This window comes from Danio rerio, chromosome 25, assembly GCF_052040795.2.
Source record: "Danio rerio strain M-AB ecotype USA chromosome 25, GRCz13ab, whole genome shotgun sequence".
In the NCBI taxonomy this organism is placed as follows: Eukaryota; Metazoa; Chordata; class Actinopteri; order Cypriniformes; family Danionidae; genus Danio; species Danio rerio.
In genome coordinates this window covers 29762757-29777892 of record NC_141045.1, presented here as the reverse complement: position 1 = coordinate 29777892, position 15136 = coordinate 29762757, and the positions used below count along the sequence as shown (strand labels likewise).

Here is a 15136-nt window from a genome sequence, read left to right as displayed (position 1 = left end):
TCATAGAAAGAATGACTTAATATGTCAAAATAGTTTGCGTTTCCCTGATTACTGACTTAAGAGAATCTATTCTGCTTAATTTGTTCTAACTTTTGTCAGTCTTTTGTCAGATTATTTGAAGGCCTTTTTTTTTTTTCAGAAAAGCCAGTTCTAGTATAACTCCAGCACTTTCTTTTAGATGGAAAAGCACTTACCACACACACATGATATAGTCATATCAAACTGACATTTAAAAGTCAAATTTAATTACTCAGACAGTAATGAAATCAAGATAACCGATAGCAAGACCACCTGCAGTGGAGATTTACAACTGAACAACCATGTTGTCCTGACAAGATGTGCATGACCATCATTAGGCCTGTCACAATAATCAATATATCAACATATGGACATGACTTCAACTATTTTTCAAATGCAATATATATCGCCTGCATATAAAAAAACAATTCTAGCAACATTTTAGCAGATTGAGCAACATCTCCATCTCTATTGGAGTTTTCAGTGTCAGTGCTAACTGACAAACTGACAAAACACTATGGTATTTACCATAAATTACAATAGTATATTTTCACATGGGTGTCTGACAGTTGAAAATAGATCAGGCAGCAGATATCACAGCACCTGTTATGCTGCGTTCACACCAGATACAAAGACACTAATAGATATCCTGTGGCGTGAATGACGCAAAGCAAATTAAGAGTTTTTGTCTTCTTTACTGGCGCATTTGGCGTGAATCGCTCCAGTTGGAAAGTTTGAACTTCAGCGGACATTCACACCGTGTTAACTAAGGATGCCACGGTTCTCCATATAATATATTCGGTACGACCTCTACGGTTCAATATGTGTTTGTGAATTTCGGTTTTCTCGGTTTTGCATTTAAATATTTATGTGCGTTTTATATTTCCCCGAATTGACTGTGTGTGCCTATACGTCTATAAGCTAAGATGAGGAAACTCCTCCCTGCGAGTAAATATCCAATCACTATGCTCTAAAGTTAGGGAGTGCTTGACCATCATTCCACACTTTAACATGGCGAGCGGCGGTGAAGTGAGGCTAAGGCATCAGTAAAAGGAAGCGCCAGCGAAGTGATGCAACAGTACGAGAAAGCGCTGGCGTCTTTCAAATCTGTGGTGTGAGGACATTTCGATTTTGCCGGTAAGTATAATGCCAATAAAATAAAAAAAACAGTGAACAAAAAATAACTGTATGCACATCTGCAGCGCCATCACCCATCAATATCACTGTCTAAAAAGCAGGATAGCAGAGGAGGTGATAAAGTCCTCCAAACAGCAACAATTCCTCGCTGAATCTTTCAAGCAAACATACCCAACTGGTTCAGAGAGACACATAAAATAACAAAGGCAGTGCAGGTGTTTATTGCTAAAGATTTGCAGCCGTTTTCGGTGATTGGAGATGCAGACTTTTGTCATTTTATAAAAAGCACTCGATCCGCGTTACAGACTACAGTCTTGCATTTTTTCAGCACAGAGATAATTAAGATGGCTTATTTATGTTTACTTAAGTACAAATATGTTTTTTTTTTAAATGGCCAATTTATCTTTATTAATTTCACATGTATTTTTATTTTCAAAATATAGGATTTTATGTGTTCCCCAGTTTGTACATGGGCTCCAAGCAGCTGTGAGATTTCATTGTTATTTTTTTATACAATACATCAGGAAATAGTGTATTTTTCTTGGCTTTTGAGTAAAACAAAATGAGTATTGCAATAAATCATTTTTATTTTTTTTCTCCTTAACCTCTTACTGTTCCTATTGCCTATATAAAAAAATGTAAATAAAAAAACACGTGTCAAGCCATGAGAACTGAACCGAACACCGTGTTAAAAAACCGAGGTATGTATTGAACCGTGGGCTAACTGTATCGTTGCATCCCTAATGTTAACCATTCATGAGCTTTCTCTTGCAGAGGAGTGATTATGACGTAGTGCTTGTGGTTGGTGTCGAGGGGAAATCCTCTTGCTGACACCGCACAACAATTCATCAAATTGGGCTCAGCACAGTCTGAAGCACAGCTAAAAGCCTCCAACATCCAGGTATAGTCTCTGAAGGAGTTAATGAACTTACAGAGTTGGGTGCACCACAAGGATGAAGTGGACCTAGACATGGTGGCGAAAGAATTTACACTTTTTTCAGCCTTCCTAAAGCACAAAAAGCCCAGCTACTCTCTCAATAAAACCTATGTTAGCCATTTACCAATGAAGCTAGATTCACAAGGCAAACAGAAGCCCTGCCCATGAAGCAAATTCGCATCTATTGCGACAGTAAACAAGTATAGTCAAAATGTTCACTTGTCTATTTACGCAACTTATTCATGCATGTCTTGTCTGGTGTGAACACTTTTTTGTTAACTATTATTATTATTTATTTAGGATATGCATTTTCACATTCCGATTCCAATGCTTAAATATTAAATTGTTAAAATGAGTATAATTAAATTAAGCATTCTTAAGAATAAAAAAATTATGTGTTTTTGGAAGTTCTCACCCGGATCAGAGTGAGTTTTTGTGCTCCTAAATACAGCGTTACATGCAATAAACTCAGGCTTAGTCAGGTAAATTAAAGGTCTCATTGCCTAGGATGTCATTAAAATTAATCAAGCTCTAGCCACAAAAAATATTTAAGATTTTAGATGACTGGTAAATAATTATATCATACATCGTTAATTATATTAAAGTCAATGAAATAAAAGCTTTAATAAATAAAATATCTTCACAGAATCTGTCAGCACAGTTCAGGACGTCTAACTTTGCAAAGAATTCAGGGCTGAGAATGATTTGTAATTGTGCTGCGCTGTTCCAGGCTCAGTGGAGAAACAATCGCAACCGTACTTAAAGGTGTTCTTACAATGGTTTGGCACGATAGTGGAAAAGCGGCCAGGGGATAAGTGCCACATAAGGTCGAGTAATTTATAACAGGACTTTCATTTATATGTGCGCTTACCCTTATAAGGGAGTAAAAGAAAATCCTGTAGTAAAAGCAGTAGCCAATGTTAATCTTGACCTCCATATTGAGCACAAAGCACATGCAAGTAGTCTGGCACTACTTTAGTCTCTATTACTATTGCATGAGGCATCCATTCCCCAGTTTATATGCAGGATGACACAAGTGCATTTGGCAACTGGCCTGGACTCAGATGATGCAAATTGAACCAAAAGCATGCAACAAAGACAATTCCACAAAACAGAAAGGAAAAAGCCAAGAGGTGAAAGATTTAGTACTTCCTTAACATATCAGATATCTCTCATGAGGTCAAAACATACACACACACACACAATATCAATACAAATAATAATGTATATATAATTGATGACACAAAGATTAATAAAACGACCATATGTTCCAAATATATGGTCTCTACCTGTTAATTTGTAATAATGGAGAACAACTTCATTGTGTTCAATTCAACACCACTGTGATATAAGCAGCGTAAGTGATATATGACGCAAGTCGAAGTAAAAAAATAGTGTGCACAGACCACCACAATGAAGGCCCTCGTTCACCGTGACAGCCGTATTGATTTGGCCTTCTCTCTCCTCTCTCATAAAGCTATCTCTCTCAGACCACTTAATCCTAATGGCTGGCTTTATTCGCCTTTTCTCCCTCCTCAACACCAAGCTCAAGCAATTTCACACAATATTAGAGACGATACAGCCCAGGATATTGATAATGGTGGGGAAATATTCTGACTCAATGCAATCTTCACTGGATGAAACGCATTTTGATCAATGGATATTTCATTACCATATAAAAACAGTGATTTTCTTCTTCTTTCACATTTTATTAGGAGTTTTTCTTTTTTTTACTGACACTGTGATTATTGAATTCCTTTCTAATGCTTAGTCTCTCAGTTTCTGATTTAAAACAACCTGTCGGATGCTTTGCATATAGTTTAGGCATGTCTAATATCAAGGGTATACTTTTTTGGAGGGCAACTATCCTTCAAAGTTTACCTCCAATCAAACAGACCTTTCTGTAGTTTTCAAAAAATCTTGACTAAAGGATTATATTTCTAAAGCATTTTAGATTACTGATTAGGGCTTTGAGATTATTCATAATCGAATCACAATCGTGACTTGAAATGTTTCGATTAGCCAATCGCAAGAGGCCGCAATATAACATATATATGTATTATTTAATTTTCCCCTGCCTAGAACAAGTGGCATGACTGCTGTCAAAAATGCATGACAGCTGTCTGTGATAGTCTTACTAGCCAATTGAGTGAGCACACTTTCATTCTGCCCAATCAGAATTGCGCAACTGAACTATCCGGAACACCCACAATAAAAAACAAACAAGAAAAAAAGCGCGGACGAGTGGGATGATGGCGTTCGGTGCTTCAGAAGTATTAATAGGTTAATTAATATCAAAGAAAAACAGGACATTAGTAATATGGGAATAGTTTGGTTTCAAAGTCATTGAACAAAACCAGGGCATTTTTAAGAGCAGTCGTAGAATTGTTGTCACAGCACGAGAAAATACAACAACCAACAACTAAAAAAAAAAGCACCACAGCCGGCTATACGAGTAGTGTCTTGCTAAAAAGTTGACTAAAAGTACTGCCAGTGACACTCAATCTAGTAGCAAGCAACAGCAAACTACAATTTAAGAGTTGTTTCAGCCATGTTAGTTTGCTGAGTGTTCTGTATTTTTATTAATATTTTCTTGTTTGTTATGCAAAGCTACACTATCTCCTTAATTTGATTTCAACTTATTTGCAGAAAGGTATAATGTCATTTTATTTGTGTTTACTGTTAGCTCTAGATTAAAAATGACCATTTTATTTATGAATACTTTAAAATAAATTAGAAAAAATGTTTATGTAAGTGTGTCCGGTCCTCACTTTACTCCGCGTTGTGTTGTGTTCAGACGAAAGGAACCAGGCTCATGGGAGTAAACTGCTTTTTATTCTGCATGAATAAAATAAACAAATGACATCAAGCTGAGTCTGTGCCCTTCCTTAAGACTTTACCAACCTCTCCTCGATCGTGTTTGCCGCAAATTGAAATAAATAAGTGTTTAACATACACCAAAAAATAAATAAATAAATAAATAAACATTATACATAAATTCAAAAACATAACAGAAGCATGAGTAATCACATCCCTGCATGAAAAAAATAAACAAAAGACATATACCTGAGTCTGTGGCCTTCCTTAAGACTTCACCAACCTATCAGTGAAAGGGATAATATTCACCACAAAGCTTGCACGCTCATGCTTATGAACTTCACGAAAAATAAATGATTTATATAATTTACACAACCTCTCATACATGTTTAAATAACAGTGAAATCAGAAAGAAATTACATGTATTATTGTGGTAAACAACAGCGAGAGCACTTAAAGGGGCCACCTACTATTTTCCGCAATACACCAATACATTAAAAACAAAACAACTATGAAATCATTTACTCTGAAACATAAGATATTTAAAGAACAACTTTGAAATATGAAATTAAATATAAATAATTGAATTAACAAAAAAAAAAAAAAAAAAAAAAAAAAAAATATATATATATATATATATATATATATATATATATATATATATATATATATATATATATAATATAACACCTGCTACATAAGTAAATATCAGTTCCTTTTTTAACACTCACTGAACTTTAGCAGTAAGAAGGGCTAAAGCTTGACTACAAAATTAAAATGAATATTAAATCGAAATCACAATATATAAAATAATAATAATAATAATTAGAAATAAATAAATAGCAATTACATATTTTCCCCAAATCGCACAGCACTATTAATGATAGATATGAAGTTCACAGTTCAGTGACCCTAAAGGACTATAGTTGCTCATTAAGGCAGTGGTTCATTGCATGAACAAAAGTGTGCTCACATTTGTACTTTTGCTCAGCAAAATTTTACAAACAAAACCTAGTTAGTTCAATAGAAATCTAGAAGTTTAGAAATCAGAAATTTCAGATTTTTCTTATGTTGATCACAAAAGTACCAATAAATGTATGTTATACAAAGACAAAGACAAATTAAGTTGCAATTAGTACAGTACTACAAATTAAAACTATTGGTTAGGGTTAAATTTATCCTGCCCCCAATGTGGTTGCCACATTGACGAAGCCAACAGAATGCGAGTATGTCTGATGATTGAGCCTTAAGGCTGGTTTATACTTCTGTGTCAAGTGATGCTGTGACCCACGACACCTCCCTTGCACATACTGTATGTACCACCCTTACATTTATCCTTCTGTGCGATTTTATATTTGTGTCTCTCTGTAAAACTTCCAAAACGATGGCTGGCAGTTGGATTTATGTTGCTCTATGTCGAGTTTCTTTGTGTGGGAACTTGCGGACGTGCAACAACTTTTATCATAAGGTAAACACAAACCAAAATTTTCCATCTGGAGCTCCTTCACGGGACTTGACACTTGTAAACAATCACTCCATTGGGCTTGCAGCTCTCAGCACCGCCCAGTGCTACCAAGTTAACCAATCACAGAGCGTGCTATATGCGTTGTTGCGACATGTAGTTACATTTTTTAAAGGTGCGCGTCAGCATCAGCCACGGCGAAGACTACGTGACTGCGCGAAGGCTGCACCGGACCATACGCATGCGCTTGACGCAGAAATATAAATCAGCCTATAAACACTGTAAGCTGATAAGCTAATGACTACATTTTTAGAATAGATCCTTACCACATTCCTGTAGTACCATGAGTCTAATCCTACATACCGCACTTTAAAGGCCCTGGAATACTTCAAACAAAGTTCTATGTTTTACAGTATAGTCCTTTTTTCCAAACACTCCAACACCCTTGTGCTGCAGTCGGCATTGTTGTAAATGCGTCACACTTTGTTTACACGTACCCCCGTGATTGAGAGAGAAGTTTCATAAACATCTGAAGACAGCCATCAATAAGAGAAGCGCCACCACAAAGTGTTACTTTTTTCTATTTGCTGCAAACAGACACCAAATGGTGCCACCAGTGTGTGCACACTCATGAAAACATATGGCACGACAAGGTGGGTTTCTTGTCTGATGTGTGAACTCCAGCATATTCAAGTGGCTAGTGTTGTTGTTTTACATGTCACTCTCCTGTGTGACTGTAGGGAATGAGGAAAGAATTGGACGGAAGGAATCAGAGTCTATGAAGGATTCCTAGAAGTTCCAGAACACACCCACAATTGTGATTGGATGGTAGCTCAAGTAGAGATGCTCCGCTTTATCGGACTGAAGATCGGTATTGGCTGATAATCACATTTTATGACTCGAACGGTACTTGCTGATCTGGCCGATCTCATGAACCAATCATAAGTGTGTTTGTTTACAACCCGGGTTAAACATCCACAGCACTACAACATGTGAGCAATGTTTCCAAATTGCATTGTCAGTAAAATTATCTGTTTTATCTAATTTATTTTTTTTTGTAAAGCTGCTTCTGACCATAACATGTAACATTCTTAATTTATTCTCTTAGGCAAGGTGAGATCTCATATAGAGGAAAAAATGCTTTTGTAATGGCAAAGTTATATGAAGCTTGAAGCATCAGAATCGGTACTTGGTATCGGCTGAACACAATGACAAGGAATCGGTACTTGGTATCGGCTGCAAAAATCCTGATTGGAGCATCCCTAGTGTTTAGGAGTCAAAATCAACTCTGCCAAAAGTTTGCTTTGGTTAGCCATTTTGAACTGCTCAAAAAAACTTTGTTTTGACTAGATGATTATTATGTAATTTGCTATCGCTCTTTAGCTTTGTTTGAGCATACAGGAGCCTTTAAACCTCCACAATGAACAAGCAACAGATTAAGCAAAACAGTATAACATTACTGTTCCATGTTCTCTCTGTTTTTATGGTGAAACATGCACTATATAAAACGATGTCAGTAAAGTCTGCAACACCATAAAGTGTATCACTGTGCTCTTTTGCAAAGCCTTCATTGATAAAAGCTCACACAGTGAACTAATAAACAATCAATACAGCACTATCCCATAATATTGTGGATACAACAGAGAAAATCGAAGGTGAGAAAGATAACTAGGACAGGATTATAATTTTCTAATAATATTTTATAATTTAAGTTTAAGAGCCCTATCATACACCTGGCGCAATAGGGTGCAAGACGTGCATGGTGGGATTTGTTGCTAATTTTAGACAAGTACAGCTCTAATTGTCATGTTTTGCACCACATTGTAAAAATAGCAAATCCATTTGTGCCACTTTGTGGACTCATGGGTGTTCCGGTCAAGAAAGGAGGTGTGTTATGGCGCATTGCTATTTTGAGGAACTTAAATAGACTGCGCCATTGACTATTATTATTAAGCTGGTGAAATGTTATTATTATTAGAAGTATTATTCTATTATTGTATGCATAATTATATTTGTTTTTCATAAAAACAAGTTTAAATTTGTCTATCTGTTAAGTTTTAAAGACATATGCATCACCAAATGGGGCATAAGAATAGGATGTGTGTTTAGATATAACTAATCAGAGATGCATGAAGTACTAGAGACCCAGTTAGAGCGTTATTTACTCACCCTCACCTAGTATTCCACTGTGACATCGAGCACAGGAGATAAATAATGTCAGTATGTAATAACCGGTTATGATCTATTACTGAACGATATCCATAATTTTGACACCCCTAGTAAAAAGTATTGATGCAGCACAAAAAAATCTATCGGACTAAAAGTATTAAACTCATTGAAAATATGTACTGAAGCAAAAGTGTAAGTAGGAGAAAAAACAATACTCCAGTAGAGTACAGATACAGCCTTTTAATACTTAAGTACAGTAGTAAAGTAGTTCTACTTTGTTACTATACATCTTTAACTAATATAATTTTTAGACCACACTTCATTATTATTGTTCATTTATTTATTAGCTGGAAATTAGAACTGATTTTAGAAATACTTTTGAAGTAAATCTTTGTGCTTAACAATCGAAATTAAATATGTAGGCTAATGGATGTCCTTAGTGGAGCGCATACAACACCGTAATGTTATCCACGAAAGTAAATGAATAAAGTAAAGAGCAAAAGTAAAGTAAAGAGATATTAAAGAGGCCGAATGGAGGAGATTTATTATCATCATGCTGCAGATGGTTTGTTAAACTGTTATCTCGCTAGTGAAGCACTCAGTTTTTCCTCTTACAAAGTCATGTAAATGGCAAATGTGCGGCGCAACTGCTTTTTAAAGGAGATGTGAGATGAGACTCTGATTGGTTTTATGCACGTTATGCTCAAAACACACTCATAACTAGGGCCAGACAGAATCTGCAGACATTTTTTTGCTATTTCTGCTCAGAATTTTGTTGAAAATCTGCGGATTTATGTGGAATGATTTTGGGAGTATCATAACTAAAACCTTAACATATGAACTAAAAAGTAATACCTTTTTTAACATGTATTTAATGTTTACAATGCGAATCCAATTAGATCCACTTTATTTGGTAAACAAACCAAGTTTTCTATATACAAGATCTACTAAAAACAGAAAATATTACTTACAAACTGTATTGTAAATAAATTATATGTATATTTTTATTAGTCAATAATTTTATTGAAACAAATTAAAAAAACTGAATAAATTTTCAGAAGTTTCAGAAGTGTCATCGCAGAGCAACACAAGCAGCACGCAGGAATACAAATAGACGACAATGCATAAGGCATGCGATAAGGGTCACGCCAATCACTCGACGGAGATGTAAAAACCAGGTTTTAGACTATGCATCATGGCGCAGAGCATATTTTTCCGTCCTTAAAATCGCAAAAGTGGATTTGGACACGTCCTAAAAGGTTTTGCAGTATGCACTTTAGACTTTGCACCTTGATCGTTAAATTGAGCCCTAGAACTCTTATCCACTGAAAACCTCAAACTAATTTTAATAAATGAGCATAAGATCAGCAACTGTAGGAAAAAAATAATAATAATATTGTGTGACTTCTGTAATGTTCAACCAATAAAAAAGCTAAATACTGTATTCTATAGATGTTTATCATAAAAGCAAGGGTGCAAACAGTATCAAAAGCTTGATGCATGCTCTCTCAGATACTGTCACTATGAAATAACATTCATTCGTGCACAGCTCCAGTTCGTGATGAAATTATAAATAAGAGATAGCATAGGCGTAAATGCATCTCACAATGGCTCCCCTAACTGTCAGCAAAGACTGGTCCTTTATCTGTAGGTAAGAGTTGCTGATGCTGGATATCTTTCTTTCTGTCACTCTAACTGATAGTTTGTGGCTGAAGAGATACTTTAACAACATCATGAACTGTGGGTGATGGATAGGCCAGTTGTTTTGTACTGACATAGTATGAGAGGCACCACATACAAGACAACCATATGAAGAACTGACGATCGCAGTACAGGTCTCTGAAACTGCACAGTAGAGGAAGTAATTAGAACAATTCTAAATGTATCCTCATTATAAAGACACAGCAAAGGAATTCAGTAGAGTATACAGCTAAACAGCTCTAACATTGAGAACTTGCATAGTCATCAACTCGCTGTTTCTTTTTTTCCAACACTGTTCTCTCCACCCACCTTGGTTCATAATTCACACAGTGCATATACAAAAGAACCATTATGCTGAGAGCCAAACAAAAATGACTTACTCCTTAAAACAAAAACTAACACTCATACATCAGCGTCCACTTCAAACTATTGAAAAGATAAATCAAATAACCGCAGTTGTATTATAATAAAAATGATTCATTGTGCTTTTAATCACGTATCCAAGGTGCCAAGTTTTTTTTAGCCCCTCGACTGTCATTGGAACAATTTTACATTACAAAAATGAACAGAAACAATTTGGGTCTTAAAAAAGTAGCATAAAAGGTTTCTTGTTTAAATATTCATAGAAAGGATGATGGCTGAGGAAAACAGAAGAAATGGAGATAAGGGTTGGGCCGATAAACAATATTATATTGAATTGTGATAAAATTTATGTCAATAAAAAAAGTTGCGTTTCCATCCACCTATTTTTATGCGCATCTTGGATATACATAAAAAAAAAACGGTTGATGGAAATGCCAAGATCCGCATTAATTTTGAAAATGCACATAAAAACATATGCGCATAACTTTAAATCTTTTTATCCAATAAGAAAAGATGCACATAAACTTAAACACTTTTACCAAACAAATTCCAGTATGCGCATTAAAGAAAGTTATATGATTTTGTTATAAGACATCAAGGGATGATAAAAATGTGTGCAAATGGACAAACCAGCAGGCTGAGCACACTGTAAAACATCTGAAATGTTGTTTTGGTCATTCTAAAACACCTTAACCATCTCGGTGTTAGTGTCATTATATTATTAATGACCTCCAGAATCAAGTGCTGTTGAAATTTGGCGCCAGATAATCAGGAAGTAATGATTTTGTCCGCTTTGACTCATTGGATGGAAATGCTGCTTTATTTGCAAATTTTTTATGCAATATTCCAGTTTTGAGCATAAAGTTAATTCGCATTTTTGGAAAAAAACATAGCTTATGATAAGCTCTGAACTTTTTTTACTCTATATTGGACTAAGGGCCAATCACATAGCAGAAATGTGCAACAATGGAAATGTAAAAGTGTGTTGGTATTAGAGATGTATAGAATTTGCAGCCGCCGAAAATGTATCCGCTGAAAATATGTTATGATATTTAATCGACCCTCTAATTTTTGTGGCTTCAGTCATTGTTGGGGTACTCTTTCAAATCTGGAAACATTAACAACTTATATTGAAATGTATTTTATTATTGTTCAATGGAAATTGGAAATTATGGAAAATAATTATCGAGATTTAATTTTTGCCATATCGCCTAATGGAGATTATATGTTGCAAATGTCATAATATGACAATCTATTCAAGAGAACATTTACACTGGAATACACTCGATCGAATATGACATTTGTAGGTGTAGACAGGAAAAAAAAAAAAAAATCACATGGATTAACTCAAATCAGATTCAGGCCTTGTTCATATGTGAACATTTATCCAATATGAATCGGATCTGTGCCCTCGTATCTGCAGTGTAAGCAAATAGACCAGATTTTCACCTGTAAGTGCAAGTTGCGCATCAATTAAAACCATATCGTATAAGGACAACTCTAATGCTGTGTTCACCCCAGACGCAGCAAGTACTTATAAATTACACTATTTACTCGTAAATAGACCCATGGAAGATGATGGAAGCTTTCCCTGGTGCTTCAGACTGAGCCGAGCCCAATTTGATGACCTGTTGTCAGTGTTGGCAGGAGTATTTGTCCCCGGGACACCAACAACAGGCACTACGTCACAATCATGCCCCCAAAAGAGCAAGCTCCTGATTGGTTTACGCAGAGCAGATGCCCGCTGAATTTTAGATTTTTGAACTCGGGCAATGTTGCGAGATTGGGCGGTTTCCTGCTCAATTGGGCGGATTTAAATTTATTTTTGCAGGTAAAAAAAATGACATAGGCGGTTAGTGTAAAATTGGGCAGTTTTGCAATGGCGTGCCTGTCCGACCGGTCTTCACTTATAAACCTATTACATTCCCCCGAAAAGCTTATAAACCCGTTATAATCCCCCAAACAGGGTGTCATATCCCTGTTCCCCACATATAAATGCTTACAACAGTTGTGATCTCCCAACGAGAGCCCCACCACCCCTAAGGTGCTGGAGTGGGTGCATGGCTCTCTTGTGCTGGATGGCTTTTGCAAATTTTAATAGTAACAGCCTCAAAGAGAACACTCATGTGGTGGTGGATGTAGGCTAATCAAATGACACTTTCTGAAGGACAGGTGTTTTAGTGGAAGTGCACCCAATTTATTCCCCATTGAAGCTTGACAATATGTAATCTAAACAAACAAAAAAATCCAACAGGAAACACAATATTGCCTAAAATGAGAAAGATTAGTATCGAACACATCATGATTTGTCCTGGTAAATATATTTCTAAGCTGTTACATAAAACTTGACCCAGATTTTTGTAAAAACACAAACAAATAAAACTAAACAAAAAGATTTCAGTAAAAAAAAATGTCTTGTGCAATAACAATAGAATGCCACAAGAAGGTTCGGTGCTGAACTACTGAAATTTATTTAATACTCTGTATAAAAGACTTTTTTGATAATGACAACCTCAAAAATACTCTTGTATGGAGAATGGATTGCATTGCAGTGTTTTCCCCCCAGAATTCATTCATTTATTCATTTTCCTTCGGCTTAGTTCCATTATTCATCAGTGGTCATCACAGCAGAATGAACCGCCAAATTATCCAGCATGCTTTACACAGCAGATGCCCTTCCAGCTGCAACCCAGTACTGGGAAACATCTATACACACTTGTTCACACTCATACACTATGGCTAATTTAGTTTGTTCAATTCATGTCTTTGGACTGTAGGGGAAACTGAAGCACCAATAAGAAACCCAATCTAACACAGGGAGAACATGCAAACTCCACACAGAAACGCCAACTGACGCAGCTGGGGCTCAAACCAGCAACCTTCTTGCTGTAAGATGACGTTGCAAACCACTGAGCCACTGTATTGCCCCTTCACAGACTTCAATAGAGTCTACAAATCTTGAGTTTAGTTTAGTTCTTATTTTCTATTGAATTCAGGAAAGGAGCTCGTCTGGGTCATTCTAGCAGCTTTATTTTCTTTTCTGAAAGCTGTGTTTGGGATCATTGTCTTGCTGAAATGTCTACCCTGGTTTCGTCTTCAGGGGCAGGGTTGCTTTCTAACTACTGAGAGATTTCAGCTGCTGTCTGGGTTTTCCATGCCCTTTTAAACCTTACTTTTTTTCATGTATTCAATACTTTCCCCGTGCCATTTAAATTTGATACACATAACTTACTTTTTAAACTAATTAGTTTTGCTTTCCTTTATATGTGTATTTTACTCCAGTTGTTACAGACATTTGGTTAAAAAATTTCAAGTCGACAGCACCTTTAGAATAATGTTTTCTGAGAATGATTGTGCGCTCAATACTTATTTCACCTGCTGTATCTTTAGAATAATGATTTGCGTTCCTGCTCCTTTAAAAGTCTTTTGAATAGTTTAGATCTATTACAAATTTTTAAAATGAATAGCAAGCAAACTTTCTTGATTAGATCAGTTTAGGGTAAGATATTAACTCTGTAGGACAATGACCATACGTTGACATAGACCATCTGTTGAGATAGAACCAAGGTCAACAACAACACTCACCTTTAAGTCTCGAGCTACCTCCAAGTAATTATCATAAACCAAAACGGGCTGCCAATTTAGTTTATTCAGTTCTTTGGACTGTGGTGGGAACTGAAGCACCCAGTCTAACACAGGGAGAACATGCAAACTCCACACATCATCTGACCAAGCCGGAGCTTAAACCAGTGATCTTCTTGCTGTGAGGCGACAGTGCTAACAACTGAGCTACTGTGTTGCCCCTCCACAGACTTTAACAGAGTCTACAAATCTTGACAGTTCTTTGGGTGATTCTTATTTTCTATTGAATTCAGGAAAGGAGCTTGTCTGGGTCACTCTAGCAGCTCTTTTATTTTCTGAAAGCTGTGTTATGGATCGTTGTCTTGCTGAAATGTCAACCTTGGTTTCATCCTCATGAACTGAGACAGGGTTGCTTTCTAACTACTGAGGGATTTCAGCTGCTGTCTGGGACTTCCATGCCCTTTTAAACCTTCCTTCCCTCATGTGTTCAATAATTTCCCCCTGTGTCATTTTATTTAATACACATAACTTACTTTTTAAACTAAAACTTTTTTTGTAAAATTACTCCAGTTTACAGACATCTGATGAAAATTGCAAGTCGACAGCGTCTTTATGGTGCATTTCCACTGAGTGGTACGGTACGAGCCACCTTTATCAAACTTGCATTTCAACTGCCAAACGGGGTACTAATGGTGGGCGGGGTGTACAACAGAAAGTTTCAGTCAACGTCATTCTCGCTCAAAAAAATGTCAAAGTAAAGCTGTTTGGGTCGCACACATATCATATGAGAAGCACTTTCTACAAAACAGATGCTTCATACAGATAAACACTTTTGTATAATTGTTCATTACTAACCTTTCTATGATCACAATTTGATTATAACTGCAGATCAATAGGCTGCAAGCAATGTCTGCAATTATATAAAACAAATAAACAACTGCAACATATTT

General features: G+C 36.1%; 1 protein-coding gene across 38 annotated transcripts in view; it reads right to left on the bottom strand.

Moving 5' to 3' along the window:
* pot1 (protection of telomeres 1 homolog) overlaps positions 1 to 15136 on the bottom strand; it is a 92773-nt gene that overhangs the window by 33089 nt on the left and 44548 nt on the right.